Here is a 15,417-nt window from a genome sequence, read left to right on the forward strand (position 1 = left end):
AGGGAAGGAGGTAAGATTTGGTAAGGCAGCGATTGTGCGCAAAGCGTTCCTATTTATTATTTACAACTCTGCCCACTGTTGCCTCGTGAGGCTTTCGAACAGGGCCTGGTATAGTTTTCTGGAATGAAGCACCGATTGCACAAGACGTCTTGCGATCTCCGTTCGGGCTTCTCGTTTGCAGGCTGAAGACACAAAACAGAAAATCATTTTTCTTTGAAATATTTCTAGCATGAGCAAAATGTCATTTTATTAATAAATGACTTCGTATTTTTTCTGATTAATCTCTCTGAACTGTAAGCTACTTATCTTTCCACTTGCTCAGTTTGAAAATAAAAACTTCAATACCACCTGTAAACGCATGATTTGCAATTTAGGATTTGAAACGTAAAACATAGGACCAACTTTATCACCTAGCAAAGGAGAAGAATAGAAATGCAACAGTATACTCTCTTCGAACAAGGTCAAAAGGCTCGATACACATGTTCATTTAGATTAAGATCAATTCTAGAATAATAATATAACGTATCATTTTACTGAAAGCCCGACAGCAAATGTGAAAACTGCCAACAGTGTGAAAGTCACGCAAGAACAGGCTGCCTTAGCCGCTACACTGTCATAAATAAATATTTTCAAAATAACAAATATGCCAAGCGCAATACCACAGCCGTATATTTCGAAATATGTCGTATGATGGGCGGATTAAATTTATAAATATATAATGACCCTTATTTTTAATATACACTGTATGTGATTACTTTGCACTAATTTCTCTATGCCTTATACGACGTCGTATCCACTCCATCAGCATCAGCATACCTTCTCAATGTATCATATATGGGCTTCGAAAGTTGCATATGGCATCAGTATATCGGTTGTAGAGAGGAAATGTAATTATGAGACTACTCATATGATGCTGAGCTCCGGGGCACTAGTAGAGCACCCGAGCTTGAAGGAAAACAAAACCTTGCATTATTCCTATACTGAGTACAGTACAAAAAATGTACGGCGAACACTTGTCACCCAATAAGCGAAAAGCGTAACAAAAACATTTTAACTGTCTTGCTGCGAACCTTAGAACACTCCTGATTCCTCCTGAGAAAGAGAGCCATTGGCCCTATACCGAACGTGAGAAAGAGAGACTCCCTATTTCTCTCTCCCATCCTCTACTCTGTCATTAGAAAAAATCTGTCCCCCTCTCTACATTTTATATATACAGAGAGGGAAGGTAGGAAGAGGGATGTAGAAAGAGAGTGGATAAAGAGAGAGTTAGAGAAGGGGAAAGACGGATGGAGAACCGGAGAATAGTAGAAAATATGGGGTATGGAAAAGAAAAAGGAGGAAAAGGAAAGAGTGCGAGACAATCTTTCTCAACAGAGAAAGAGACCCTCTTCCTCTCTTTCTTTGTCTGAGATCCACTTCATCTGCATTGTTTTGTGAGAGTGCTAACTTCTTCTAGCTCCTTCTAGAGAGATGCTTATTAGAGAGAAAGAGATTCTTTTCCGTCTGACAATCGCTGAAAATCATCCATCAATTTCTATGATTATCGACCTGTTTACACCAGAACCCTGCCAATATCCCGCGGAATTCTTTGGAATCTCGCGAACTAAACCTGTATACAGTTTCTGCGCACGCTTTCTGCGATAGCCACTCACGAGCGGTTAATGTCTTTCACCTAAAACGCCGGCTCCCTCAGTCGACGTCGCAGCCCGCTAAATGCATGAATTTATTCGTTATACTTTAGGACTTGTGCATGAGAGAAAAATCCCGTTGCATATATTTGCGCGAAAAAAAAAACTCCCATATTATGTTTGTTTCCAAAAATCCCACAGGCGAAATTTTACAGTCTTCCCACGATAGCCTTTAAACGGGGCATGCCTGGTTTTCCCACACGTTGCGCCGAATCCAAAGAAGGTATTACAGGCCGCGGTTAGCCGCTCCCGTAGTACAGTGCGTAAAAACACGGCGACAGTGTCAGCCACTTAAGACGCTCCCATTCAGAGTAGCCGTACTTTTGTAGCCCAAAACAACACCGGTGAAGCACTTTCAACAAATGGGATATATTCTCCCGGCTCCTACCCTACTGTAACAATCGGACATCAAGCAGATCCTTGTGGTAACCGGACATCTCATCCAGTAGGCTGAATGAACTGGCAACTGACACTATTTTGGAAGCGCATAATTCTCTGTGAAAAAATCTTATTACTCAGTTACGCACAAGAAGTTCCCATAATGGACAGAGGCACATAGTTTACGGCTGAGCTTACCCTTGCGATCCTAGACTACAGCAAGACAAGCCACCGGAGGACGATTGCCTACCACCGACAGGCCAACGGATTCGCAGACAATCTGAGCAAAACGATGGCAGAAATGCTCGCCATGGGACGCCATTTAGCATGCCCTACTTCAATTTTGCGTATAACATCTCCGTTGAAGAGAGAAAAGCGACACCTTTCCAACTTGACTATGGCAGATAGCCTTGGACTATTCTTGACGCAATGTTGTGGAAATTAATAGAAAATAAAGCCTGGCTTTATATCGCTAACTACTTTGAACGTTCAAAATATTCTGACGACTCGCCCGACTACGCATTAAAAAGCAGCGACAATTTTTCGCTGCGATAAAGGATTAGGCAGCATTAAAGAAAATTGTTCGATGAGTCAACTGATGACGTCCCAACGCAGACTACAAGTCGGAGGACTAGGTCTTGGGATGGGCTGGAATTCGATTCTCCGGTATAGATTGACTGAAAAGCTCTCAGGGCTACGACCTATACAATGTTCTTCGCCCCATCGAAGAAGTGAGTTACGAAGAGATCTCCGACAGCGCGACAACATACAAGCTTCGTCGCGTGCGCAGATATTGTGCATACTGTTTGCCGTAAACTTTACTACGCGTGCCAGATTTGTTTATGCTCCAGTTCCTAAAGGTTGTTTGGTCACTTTTGCTCATTTTCCAAGATTAGGACTATGTTTTTGTGAGGGAGTATGGTCGCCAACAGTTCAATGCTTTATTTGTGGTTTTTTAACACCCCATGCTATGATTATTTATCGCTGTGACTGCTGTTCACGGGACGATCTTTTGTTTGTTTTTCATGCAAAGCATCGGTAGATGCGGCTTTATGATTTTCTTTATCGCTCAAGATGCGTTAGGCGATGTTTCGAATGAATGCAAGCACTCGCGGAATCTGCTTCCATATTTTTTCAGGTTGGCCGAGTTTTTTGACAGTTTCATCTAGATGTTTCTTCGCTGATTTTATGCATACCGCTGACGATGGCACAATGCTTATATCGCCACCGACGAGTTCTTCAGATATTTCGGCGCGCAAATCAGCCCAGTAAACAGCTGTTTTCAGAATTTTCCCGATTTTTTTGTTATCTGATATCACTGTCAGTCCATTGAAAGTCACACCGCTTCAATACTAAATACGTGTGTGTTTTTAATTTTTCAGTCTGTGTAGACGTGTCAAGCAGCCTTCAAAAATATCTGTTTATTCCAGAGTCAAAAAGTCAAACTTTCAGGCCAATCGATTTCAATTATTGCACTTTTAAGAAAGCAGCTACGAAGTCGTGTTTCATGACTGTACAAACTTTTATCATACAAATGTCAACAAAATGCTCAGAGCTGTCAGCTTCGTGTATGTAATTAAGCCGAAATTGTACTTATAAGAGCTGTGCAGAGCGCTGTCACAACGGTAAGTGCTTAAGAGGGCTCTTGATGGCGCTGTGCACATTTCTCAGGGTTATTTTTCTCTCCTGCTATTTTTTCTCAGCGTTGAGTGAAAGTGGCCAGAACGGAACAGAACTTCCTCCTTTTAATGAACTTAATATCTCACAGGTATTGCGACAGAGCGTTTTCTAAATAGATTGGGGCCAAATTGTTTGACCAGGCGCGACAAAAATTTAGGAAAGGATGCTGTGCTCTAAAGACCCATTTTGACGCTGTGGTTGAACAAGAGCTATACAGGAGTAGGTAGGAGCATTGTTTACAGATTGAGACAACCTAACAGCCGTGTTAAGAAAATCGAGATTTCGAAAATTGAAATAACAAACTAATGTATGGAATGAAAGTAAAGCAAACAAAAAAAGGGCATTATTAAGTATAAGTTGTGCTCGAGTAACTTGCAAGGACAGCCAGAAGGGGATCAAAAGCGTCACCTTGGGACACCAAGTAGGATACGCATTGTGTGGCCCACGCAGGTGCTTCTTTTTGCCGACAAGACATGTAGCAGAGCGATAAAATGTTGCATATGTAATCGCTATCAACATAATCAGCCGGACAATACCCAACCAGGCCTGTGCTAGATGTATCTACATGACACTTGCGATCTTCTTAATCTCATCCGCCTTTGTAACGTTCTCAAGCCCTTGCTACGCTTTCCTTTCCTTAGAATCCAGTTCGTTTCCCTAAGTGACCATCAATTATCCTTTCTTCGCACTATATGTTTTGTTCATGCCCAATTTTTCTAGATTTCCACTAGAATGTTAATAACTTCCAAATTTTCACTAACCCACTCTCCATGCTTCTTATCTCTTAACACTATCGCTACCATTATTCGTTCATAGCTCTCTGCGTTATCCTCAAATTAAGTGGAAGCTTTTTTGTTAGTCTTCACGTTCTAGCCCCATAGGTGAGTACAGGTAGGCTACAACTGTTGTATATTTTCCTCGACCGATAGCGGTAATCTGATATTCATAAACCCTAAGTACTTGCCAAATGCCCTCGATTACATGTTTATTGTCCTTGTTATTTCTCTTTCATGGCCGGATCTGTGGCTACTAACTGTCCTAAGTAGACATATTCGCCTAGCATTTGCAGTGCTTGGCTTCCTAGTGTGAACTACTGTTTCTTCTAGAGGCTGTTGAACACTATCTTAGTCATCTGGATGTTTATTTTCAAGCCTACCTTTCTGCTATTCTTATCTAGGTCATCAATCATTCTTTGCATTTCATCCCCTGAGTTACTTAACAAGGCAATATCATCAGCGAATCGCAGTCTACTGCGGTATTCTTATCCCTAACGTCTGCCATTCGAAGCCTTAAAAATTCACCTAAGCAAGCTACGAATAGTGTTGCGGAGAACGTTTCACCTTGCATAAAACATTTCCTAATATGAATTTTGTTTCTTTATGCGGAAGTATCGTCGCGGTGCAGCCACAATAGATATCTTCCAGTACTTTCACATACAACTCGTCTACACCCTGATTTTGCAATTCCTGTATGACTGCCAAAGTGTGTGCCTAATCAAATGCTTTTTCGTAATAAATGCATGCTAAGTACATGGGCTGATTATATTCAAGCATTTTTCTATCAACTGCTTGATGGTATGAATATGGTCAATGGTAGAGTACTCTTTCGGAGAACCTCTTTATCTCTTTCTTGATTAAAGTTTACAGTTTAGCTTATTCTATTAGTTATCCTGTACGTAAATACCTTATACACAAAATATAGTAAGCTGATTTGTGTGTAATTTTTTAAATATTTAGAGTTTATTTTAATATTTGTGATCTTTCATATTTCTGGTACCGTCGATGACACCAGGCATTGCATATACATGGTGGCAAGGTTTCCTACCATGATATGCCACCTAACAAATCTGCAGTTAATTGATTGAGTTAATTGATCTCTCTAGCTGCTTGGTTTTTTCATATTTTCTAAAGCTTTCTCAACATCGTTCTTCGTAACCTTCGAAACATCTGACTGCTTTTTGCGAATGCCAATCTTATTGTTGTCCTGACTACTTTGGCTTATTTCCATATGAGTATTGAACTCCTCGGTAACTTTGGCTATCTTATCTGTAACCGTGATAACATTGCCCGCCGCGTCCCTTCGCCATACACGTGATTTTCGTCTATGCCTAATTTCTTCTTTCCCGCCTTGAGGCTTCCCCCGTTTTTCAAAGCATGCTCAATTTTCTTTGTTATACCTCATTATATCAGTCAATTTACGACTATTGATGACCTTTGGTATCTCTGCTAGTCCAATCTGGTCTGTTGGGTTGGAAGCTTTCATACTTCTGCGTTTTTTTAATCACAATTGTCTCTTTAGGCTGTTTGCGGTATCCTCTCTTACAAAGCTACCACCTATTTCTACAACGCACTCAGTAATGATAGCTCTCAAATTATTGCTCTTAGCTTGTAGGCTAATGTCGTTTCTGTTAGAGCTGAATGTCTACTCTGCAGCGAGATCCTGAACTTTTGTTTTCTTTCCTCACCGCTAATTCGTTGATTGATGGCTTTCTCATTAATATTTTTCGTTCCGTCTTGATATTTACACTAATTCAAAACCTTCCCATTCCCATGGTCACTGCGTCGCACTTTCCCGATTATCCCCACATCCTGCAGAAGAGCGGGGTTTGAACAAAGTATGAGGTCAGTTTAATTTTTAGCCTCCCATTTGGGCTTCTCTATTTCCACTTCCTGTTCTTCCCTTTGACGAAGAAGGTATTCATTATTCTTAAGTTATTCCACTCTGCAAACAGAACTATAGTAACTCGTCCCCGTTTTTGCTGAACCAATGCCATAGTTACCAACTACCTGATCTTCTGCCTGCTCATTCTGATTGACGTCGCCCATCAGTACAGCATACTACGTCGTTCCTTTCAACATTTCGATTCCGTATCTTTGTAGAAACTTTTAACTGCCAGTTCATCATGACTGCATGTAGGTGCGAAGGACTGCACAACCTGCAGTATATACCACTTAAGCTTAATTGCGATGTCTACACCCTCTTATTAATGCTATAGAAATCCTCCATATTACCGGCTATATCTTTATTCACAAGGAAACTTGCCCGTAGTTCTCGTCTCTCCGGTAAACATCGATAACACAGTACATGCCCGTCCTTCAGTACAGTATACGCCTCATTCAGCCTCCTAGCCAACTGTGTACTACGATATCCCCTTTAATACCCTCTAGAAAATTTGTTATTGCACACTGTGTTGGAGTAGCCAGATATTTAAAAGCGCTTTTGGACGTGTCGTAACATCAGAGTGTCTACATATATATTAGTGCCGAATTGTTAAGGGCATAGGGCAGCTTAGAAGCTCAGTAGAGCAAACTGCCATATAGAACTTGTTTCTACACTCCACTGTAGTCACTTCACTGCAGCCTTCAGACATGTTATCAGATTCCTCGTGTCCATAGACTTCTTGCGCGATCTTTCGCGTCACCTGTGGATTGGAAAGCCCGGTTATGCAGCCAGATACCACTGAGCTGTATCGCAGCTTATGACAGCGTGCAAGAGGGAGTTAATATGAGAAACAATCAAACCGATCGAAATGGCTTTCACCTCGATATGTACGAACTTGTCTATGATTTTGCCAATTAATATAGCAGTACTTATACGTCAAGTCGATGATCCTACCATTTAAACTTTGTGCAGCGAGTTTGCCAAAAATTTATTTTACGTAATTGCGCTGGCTCCAGAACTCTCACAAAAGGCTGGTTAGAGCATCGCCAATAGCGTCAAGTCATGGAGCAGATAGACTGGTACTCATCGATAGGCATTGCCAATAATGAAAAGCATGCTTGATGTTGCTCTACCAAAAAATGGTAAAAAGTTTATTTTATGCGCACAAAGAAAGTCTGATGCTTTTTTACCTGCCGTCCTAGAGACCAATACTGCTTAAATGAGAGTTGCTCTCAAGACAAAACGAGCAGTAATTGCATTCTGCCCGTGGCGCGCTATACCCTACAATGATCGACTTGAAAGCAGAAGTTTGTTTGGGAAATGAAGGTTAATTATTACAAATATTTTTCTTTTCTTCACTAAAACTTTTAGTTCGTCGGCATAAGGGAGCCAATATGGACATACTATTCTACAGAAGACAGCAACACTACGTGCAAGGTGGATGTATTATTCAACGTGTCAAGCGTTAGCATTAATTTTAACAGGTCCTATTATCAATACTTATCCGCCGAACATGCCACGAAGAGGTAACATTTCTCTTCTCGTTTTTCTTTCAATCGCGTGCAAGTCGTTCACCATTTCTGTTGTCTATGTTTTTACTACAGGTACACTTTTCTTATAAATGGAGCCTTTGTAACATCTCCGCGCAACGTAATGTACCTCTATGTTCCCGGTTAGTAAAAAAAAAAAGATTTTCTTTTTAGTTGGCATTGTTGTGGTTTCCGCAGGAAGAAATACAAGACCGCACTTATGGCTGCTTAAAAGAGGAGTGGCTAAACCTATTTTACAGAATTGTCTTCAGTAACTGCTAAGTAAATGTTATCCCTACTCTCATCATCACCATCATCATAACTTGCACTACTGCAAATGTCATTGGTTTAAAATTTCTATCATTATTCGAATAGACTACATCATCGCTAGTATCCTCCTATTTCTAAACAAGAATTACGATTACTTTGTGACGAGCACAGTGTGGAGCAGTGTTTAGCGCACGGAGGGAGTCATTACATTCACAGCGGGGGCAGATTTTTTAAAGCCCGACGATAGGACATAAGATGGGAACAATTCATCTAACCGACAGGGGCTTCATAAAGAGCCTGGAAATGCTTTCATCTTTAAAAGGCTTGCAGTTGCGTGAAAGCACTTCTGGTTTGGTTTGGTTTGTGGGTTTTAACGTCCCAAAGCAAATCAGGCTATGAGAGACGCCGTAGTAGAGGACTTCCGAAATTTCGACCACCTGGGGGTCTTCAACGTGCACCGACATCGAACAGCACACGGGCGCCTTGCTGTTCGCCTCCATCGAAAAGCTGCCGCCGAGGCCGGGATTCGATCCCGCGTCCATGGGAACAGTAGTCGAGCGCCGTAACCACGGCGCCACCCCGGCGGGGTGCACTTCTCGTGAAAAAGATATATCTTAAGTAGTGGAGCAAAACGTTATTTAAGATTTAAATACTTGCCAACATCAAATAACTGTTGCTTCGAAAAATTTCCTTAAAAAGCGCTGAAGAACATAAATAAAAAAAGAAATTATTCAAGAAGGCAAAATATCTACAGCACTCGAACAATCATACCAACGTCTCGTTCCTTCCATAGCTGTCCTGAGGAACACATTTCAATCGCTTGTTGTTTTGTTACGGTCAAATTCCAGTTATTGCGTTCTAGCGTCAACAGAAACACCCTATTTGCGTGTCCGTTGCATCTTGCTTTTGTTTGTTCGTGTCCTCGACTTAATAAAAGCTAACAAAAATCGTTTGATAATTTTTTTCTTACGGCGCTCGGAATACGTCAATTCATTCCCAAATGCAATGTTTCGATGTTAAGCTCATTTCCATGGGCTTCTAGCAAGACGCCTTGGGCCTGAATAGCGATGCCACTTCTAGGGGCATTGATTTCTTGCATTGAACAGGAAATTTAAAAGAAAATAATTATGTGTGGGAGTGAGCAGGTCAGTTATAATTACTACCTATGATTTTAAATGTAATCCTTCGCCTCATTTCGTTTCTAAGCTAAAGGAATATTTTGACAACTACAGGGATTGCTTTCCTACTAAACTCGTGAAAGTTCATTTCAGTATCCTGGGCTTTGTGTTCTAGCCATGTTATTGTGAGAAACAAGTCAATATAAGCAAGGGCGTGAAATTTGAAACATATCGTGAAATTGCCCTTTCTTACCAGGCCCTATAAAATAATCAGCAGATTTGCTGAAATTAGAATTTTCCCCCAAGTGGACGAATTGTCACGTCTTGCGGCACACTGTTAGGCCCCCGGTAGAAATCACCCAAAGCTAAGTGCTCTTTTTTTTTAACTCACTCCTTTTTAGTTCATAATTGTAAAACAGCGCGAACAACGGTAGACAAAACGAGATAGACACGGGACGAGCGCTGTCTCGTCACATCTCGTTCTTGTCTACCGTTGTTAGAGCTGTTTTACAATTATATGAACGTCTACCAATTTGCCCAAATGAACATTCTGCTTAGCCATATTTCTTTGTAGTGATCCTTAAGAAAGAAGATGCTAAACAGCATATGTTTCATCTAATGAGCAAACGATCATGAAATTCCTATCCAGTAGCGTTAATTAAGAATCAAGACAGTAAATATCATCAGTTTCGTTTGCTAAGAAATGGTGATTTATTGTGATTGTTAAAGCTTCAGGATTGGTTGGTTGGTTGGTTGGTTGGGTGGGTTGGGTTTTTTGGCACATAGGCAGCTATGGCCATCATGCGCCAAACACTAGGTTGCTGAGCTTCTCTATGAGTGAAAATAAAAAGTTTAGACAATTACTGCTGATTTAGAATTCCTAACTCTTTAAGAAAACTAAAAACAGATGAAATTTCAACAAGCGGGTTGTCTCCTAATAGTAAACAGGGGTGGTATGGGATGCGTTCATTATAGAATGGAGTAAAATATTTTTTCCTTAACTGTTCAAGTTCTGTGCACGAGATCAAAATGTGGTTCACGGTCAGCTCACCTCCACCGATAAACTTCACTTCAGGAACTGCTTCAGGATTGATTAGTTCGAATGCGGGAACAGTTTCAAGCCCAAACGCAAAAAACTAAGGTGGCATGAATACGCTGTGAAATAGTAGATGTCTTTCCGTGTTAGAACCAATAAGTTAAATAAATTGTATTCGCCGGATGAATTGATATACCACGTTGAACTGTAATGGGAGGATGAAGCTCAGATAAATAATTATTATTTCAAACTATAAAATGTAAGCAGCCTTTTGGCTTTTTTTTCGAATTTTATTTTTACCCCGAAATGTCCTTTCATATACCCCTCATTTGCCCTCATTGCTGCCTACGTCGGTTTTGTAAACACGTTATATTGGCAGTATCAACCCTTGACATGAATGCACTTCCGTTACCCAACGTCCAGGGTTTTATTCCAAGGAGGCTTGTGTCGTAGAACAACCACAATTGCCACAATAAACCACGTGTCAGTTCTAGACAAAGAAGAATTTTCTGATTTGGTGTCTGTGCGTTTATATCTCAAACTGACCTGCTACCAATCGTCGTTTACTCGTGTATGCTCTCTCTTCTCTGCAATCAGGGCTTTCGCCTCTTGCAACGGAGACCTTACTGTTCATGAGTACGGACTGCACGTGCGCTGTGCTCAAAGTGAATTGGCCGTTCCCCGGCGAGTATAATATCTTTGACTTCAATTCTGCGGATATCTTTTAAGTAAATGCTTAATTTACTTAGAAATAGATACTGCGCTTAAGGAGACTTGAGTGCTACCCTGAAATATTTGATCATTCCATCTTTCATATAGCTAATCAATAGCTTTTATATTATATTAAAAAGGCATACCATTCATTTATTTATTTCAGAGTATTGCAGGCCCAGCGAATGGCCCTTCTGCCACGCTATTTTCTGACAAAAATTAGCAGCTAATGAAATCATCAATGCAGTCAGCATCAAAGGCGTACACTGTTTTAGCGAAATTGACTGCCTCTTTGCTACCCATTTCGTTTAATTAAATGGAAGAACTATGCATTTATGCTGCGGAATCCTAATCAATAATTACGTCACCGCAATTGTTCTTAAGCTCTTCGCGGTGTTCGACACCATAGCGCCAATCACAGAAAGCCGATCGTGGAGCTCGCTATCCTCAGTCTGTCGAGCACGCCTGGTTTTGTACTTTAGTCTCATTCGCTAACATAAATCTTCTAGCTCTAATTAATGAGGCTTTCGAAACACATTCTTGCCGCGTATACCGCAAGTTTCATTGATGCTATGGAGTTGTAAAATAGCCGACGAGTGGAGTGGGCAAGTACGTACCCAAGTTGGCTCATATTCTGGCTTCCAGTCAGACAAAAATTTCGAAACAAAATTTTATCACAGGATCTGTGGCGGAAACGAGAGGGGGCTTTCTTGGTAGTGCACGTAAATATGACATTTTCTAAAAACGGGAGTGAGCGCTCACACGTTATGGGTGATTAGGTGATACTTCACGGTATACACGAGCTTTGATATAATATTCCTAAAAAGTGCTATGTCATGTAAATATATCTAGGTTTCTTACTTCTTCGCTGCCATGCGAAAACTTCCGGACTAGGCTCCATCCCCCGCAGTCCAACTGAAGAAAACCTAAAAAAGTGGCTAAAATGTTATTCCTCTAAGGAGGAATATTTCATAATAAGGTAAAAAAAAGGCAAAGCATTTTGTTGAGCTGACCCAGCCGTAAACACAGAAGGGTATTCTTCGACAGCCAGATTGATTTTCCTTTCATAAATTACTACTACTATGACTAGATGACTTTATTTTTGAGCGATAGTGTATGCGTTTAGACTTAAGAAAGACTTAGGGAAAAAATGAGAGCGAGACAAAATGCCTCAAAGGAAGAGGGGTTAACTAGGCGATGTGCAGTACGCTAGTCTACACATAGTGAGGGGAGCAGACAGATAAAGGAAAAAAAATATATCGGGCGCGAAATATGTTTTTTCTATACAACTATGACAAGAAACTATAGGGCGCACGTTCAAAGAATATAGTCGGGATCTCAACACCGGTTCCTTTAAGTACTACAGGAACATCTTGATTGCTTTGCTTTGTGTTGATGACTTTATCCAAGGCCCTAGAAGCATTGTTTCTGTAAGAGGCGGGGATCCAAGCTGCGGTGTGTATCAGCAAGTAGGTCTCGCTTTTACTGCATTTTAGAGAAGTCACGAAGTTTACTTATAGGTGCGAACAACGTGTCACAAAATATACTCTTACGATTTAATTTATGAAGCAACCACTTTTTGCCTAGCGTTCGCAATGGTCTCTGCTAGAAAACATCGAAGCTTCCTTTCGACATAAACTGCGGCCGATCAATGTCGCGGACTGTGAGGCGTTAATCGTAAGCTTTACGGCCGTATTTACGAAAACGCCCTAACTCAATCTTTTACTTCAAGCAGCCCAGGAGGACTGTTTTTGTTTCGTTTTAAAAAGCAGCCACCACTCGTAGCGCTCTTTCAATGGCGGAGAAAACTTGAGTATCTTGAGTCGTCAATGACGCTACCTTGGCCCCTCCTCGACCGCCAATGAGGGACTTTGCCTCGTTCACTCGTTGCGTGGGCTTCGTTTTATCAGTATACCAACTTTTCACGTATGTGGATAACAGAGTGCACAAAACCTTTCTGGGAAGCATCGGCTGAGAGTTACAGCTACTCGGGACTTCTGTTTGGCATGTTACTGTTTTAGGGGTGAAGCGATGGCTAGCTGCCGCGTGAACCGCGTGATCAGCAGTTGACCATCGCACTATCCTATTACGCTTTTGTGGCGCTGATACATTTGAGTTGTAACCGGATAACTCAACAACATTGCGAAGCGTTCTGAGTGGTGAGTAGAGGCGGACATTTACCGGCGAATGGTGTGCTCGCCCGTGGTCGGACTTGAGCGGCGGCGGCGCGCGCTCTTTCCGTGGTCGCCTCGCGCGGCGGTTAGTCAAACAAAGCCTACTTACATGCAGTACGCTGGAGGGCACTGGAGGCTTGCTGGGCATGTATGAACATCTGTGCGCAATCCACACATCAATGGCTTACCCGTCGGCTGAGGCTACGTGTGCTTTCGTACGCGCGGCGCTGTCCAGGAAACGGGTTGATTTGCTCATCCTACTGGGCCATATTCGCAGTCGGCGAAGGGCATGCCTGTTGAAATTTAAATTATAGCTCCCAAATTATTTGGTAAGTACAGTGGAATTTGCTTCTGGAGAGTCGAATTCAGTGTGCTGCGCTGTGACGCGCTGTGAAACAACACGCATGCTTCCACCGCTCGGCCCCGAGCCCTCCGAAGGCAAAGAGCGCGAGGTCATCGCTAGTCAAAAGAATGGAAAGGTAAAAAGCAAGGTCAAAAGAACGCAAAGAGTGGAAGCTCCTGTAGGGCCTTGTGGTCGAGGTACTGCGTTGCTGCCAGCACCACGAACGGCTGGTTAACTGCCAATTTCGTCCTCCGAGATTTTAGGCGCCTGCTTTAGCTTTGTTTCGATTGCGGTTTCAATAAATATGCTGTAGATTCTGATTTAGCTTTTGCTAATAAGATATTTAGCTACATCGTTCATTGTGGCGTCCATCGTGGAACGCTAGGTTTTAGTAGTTATTTATAATCATGCCATGCCCACAGACGTAACAAAGTCGCGAATCGCAACCTTTTTTGTGGGAACTCCGCCCCGCTTCTCGAAAAACCCAAGCACGGCAGAATTAGTTCATGGAGGTTTAAATGATGCGTTCAAATTGGCGCTAATTAAATTTTCTGCCGTTATTGTGCCGTTTTTTTTGTGGTTGCACACAATAGGAGGCACAATAGTTCAGCACAAAAGAAAAAAATATTTTTCGTTTTACATCTTGAATTGCACCGAAAGAATACAGGATCACACGCTTTATAAAATGCACCATACTACAAACGGCAACAAAAATAGTAATTTAAAGTACGAGGCGCACTGTCAGAAAGAAAATAACAAATTGCACGTACCACCTGCGTGTTGTTCCTCTAAAATATCACCCGTAAGAACAACTCTAACGGAGTTCTGTAGTGTTACACATAAGTAAGGAGGACAAATGCACTTTCAGCCCGCACGGAAATCTTATACAGAACCATCTCAGAGAAATAGGCTGTTCAGTAAGCACTGAATACCTAATAGTATCACAAGAGTAAGTCCTTACTGTGGATCGCGATAAAAACTTCCCGCTGTACGTGCGACGAAATTATTACAGGAGCCTATTGTACGCGGCTAATAGCAGTACGTTTAATTAAACGCGAAGGGCACGAACAGGCAGCAGCACTTTTCAGATCACAACAAGAATAGTTTAGCCATGAAAAGAAAGCCACATGTTAAAATGGGGCTTACGAATCGAAAAAACCTCATGCATTATGCATTGCGCATGTACAGTTAGGTAAACATCGATCACAAAATGATCCAAAAAGTGCAATAAACTTTTGCTGTTATGCCAAATGGAAGTTTCTGTTATAGTAGCGGTGTAACGCAGAAATATTCTGTGCTTTAAACCGCCAGTGTTGCGAGTGACTTTTTAAACGTACGAATGGGAAGGAAGTCTCGTGTTTTTCCTGAAAAGACTATAGCCAAAACCAAACGCTGGCGGTGCGGTAAAAGTGCGAAGCTTCTCTTATTCTGTTACACGCGTAAAATACTTTAAAGCGGCGAAACAAACGACTTGATATTATTGTTGTCAACTCAAAAATCAATGAAAATATATTCGGCAAACAAAAGGAAACTAGTTATCGAGTAAAGAAGACGACGCGTAGAAATTGGGTTGAGGTGGCTGTACATGATCTGCGAAGCATGCACATCTATTACAAAACGGGAAACCTGGATGCAACCCAGAGCTATGTATATTTAAGCTCTCTACCTTTGATGTGAAGTGGAAGCCTACATCGCTACACCTCCTCGCCGTTGGTCACACCCTTAGTTGTTCGGCCGTGAGCGGCTAGGGTGCCCGCTTATCACGGGAGCATGTTTCTCTATGAGTCAAGGACAAGCGTAACAGAGATTGCACAACAAGCAATAAACCC

The sequence above is a fragment of the Amblyomma maculatum genome, chromosome 10 (assembly GCF_055883805.1).
Source record: "Amblyomma maculatum isolate TAMU_Amacu chromosome 10, ASM5588380v1, whole genome shotgun sequence".
Taxonomy (NCBI): Eukaryota; Metazoa; Arthropoda; class Arachnida; order Ixodida; family Ixodidae; genus Amblyomma; species Amblyomma maculatum.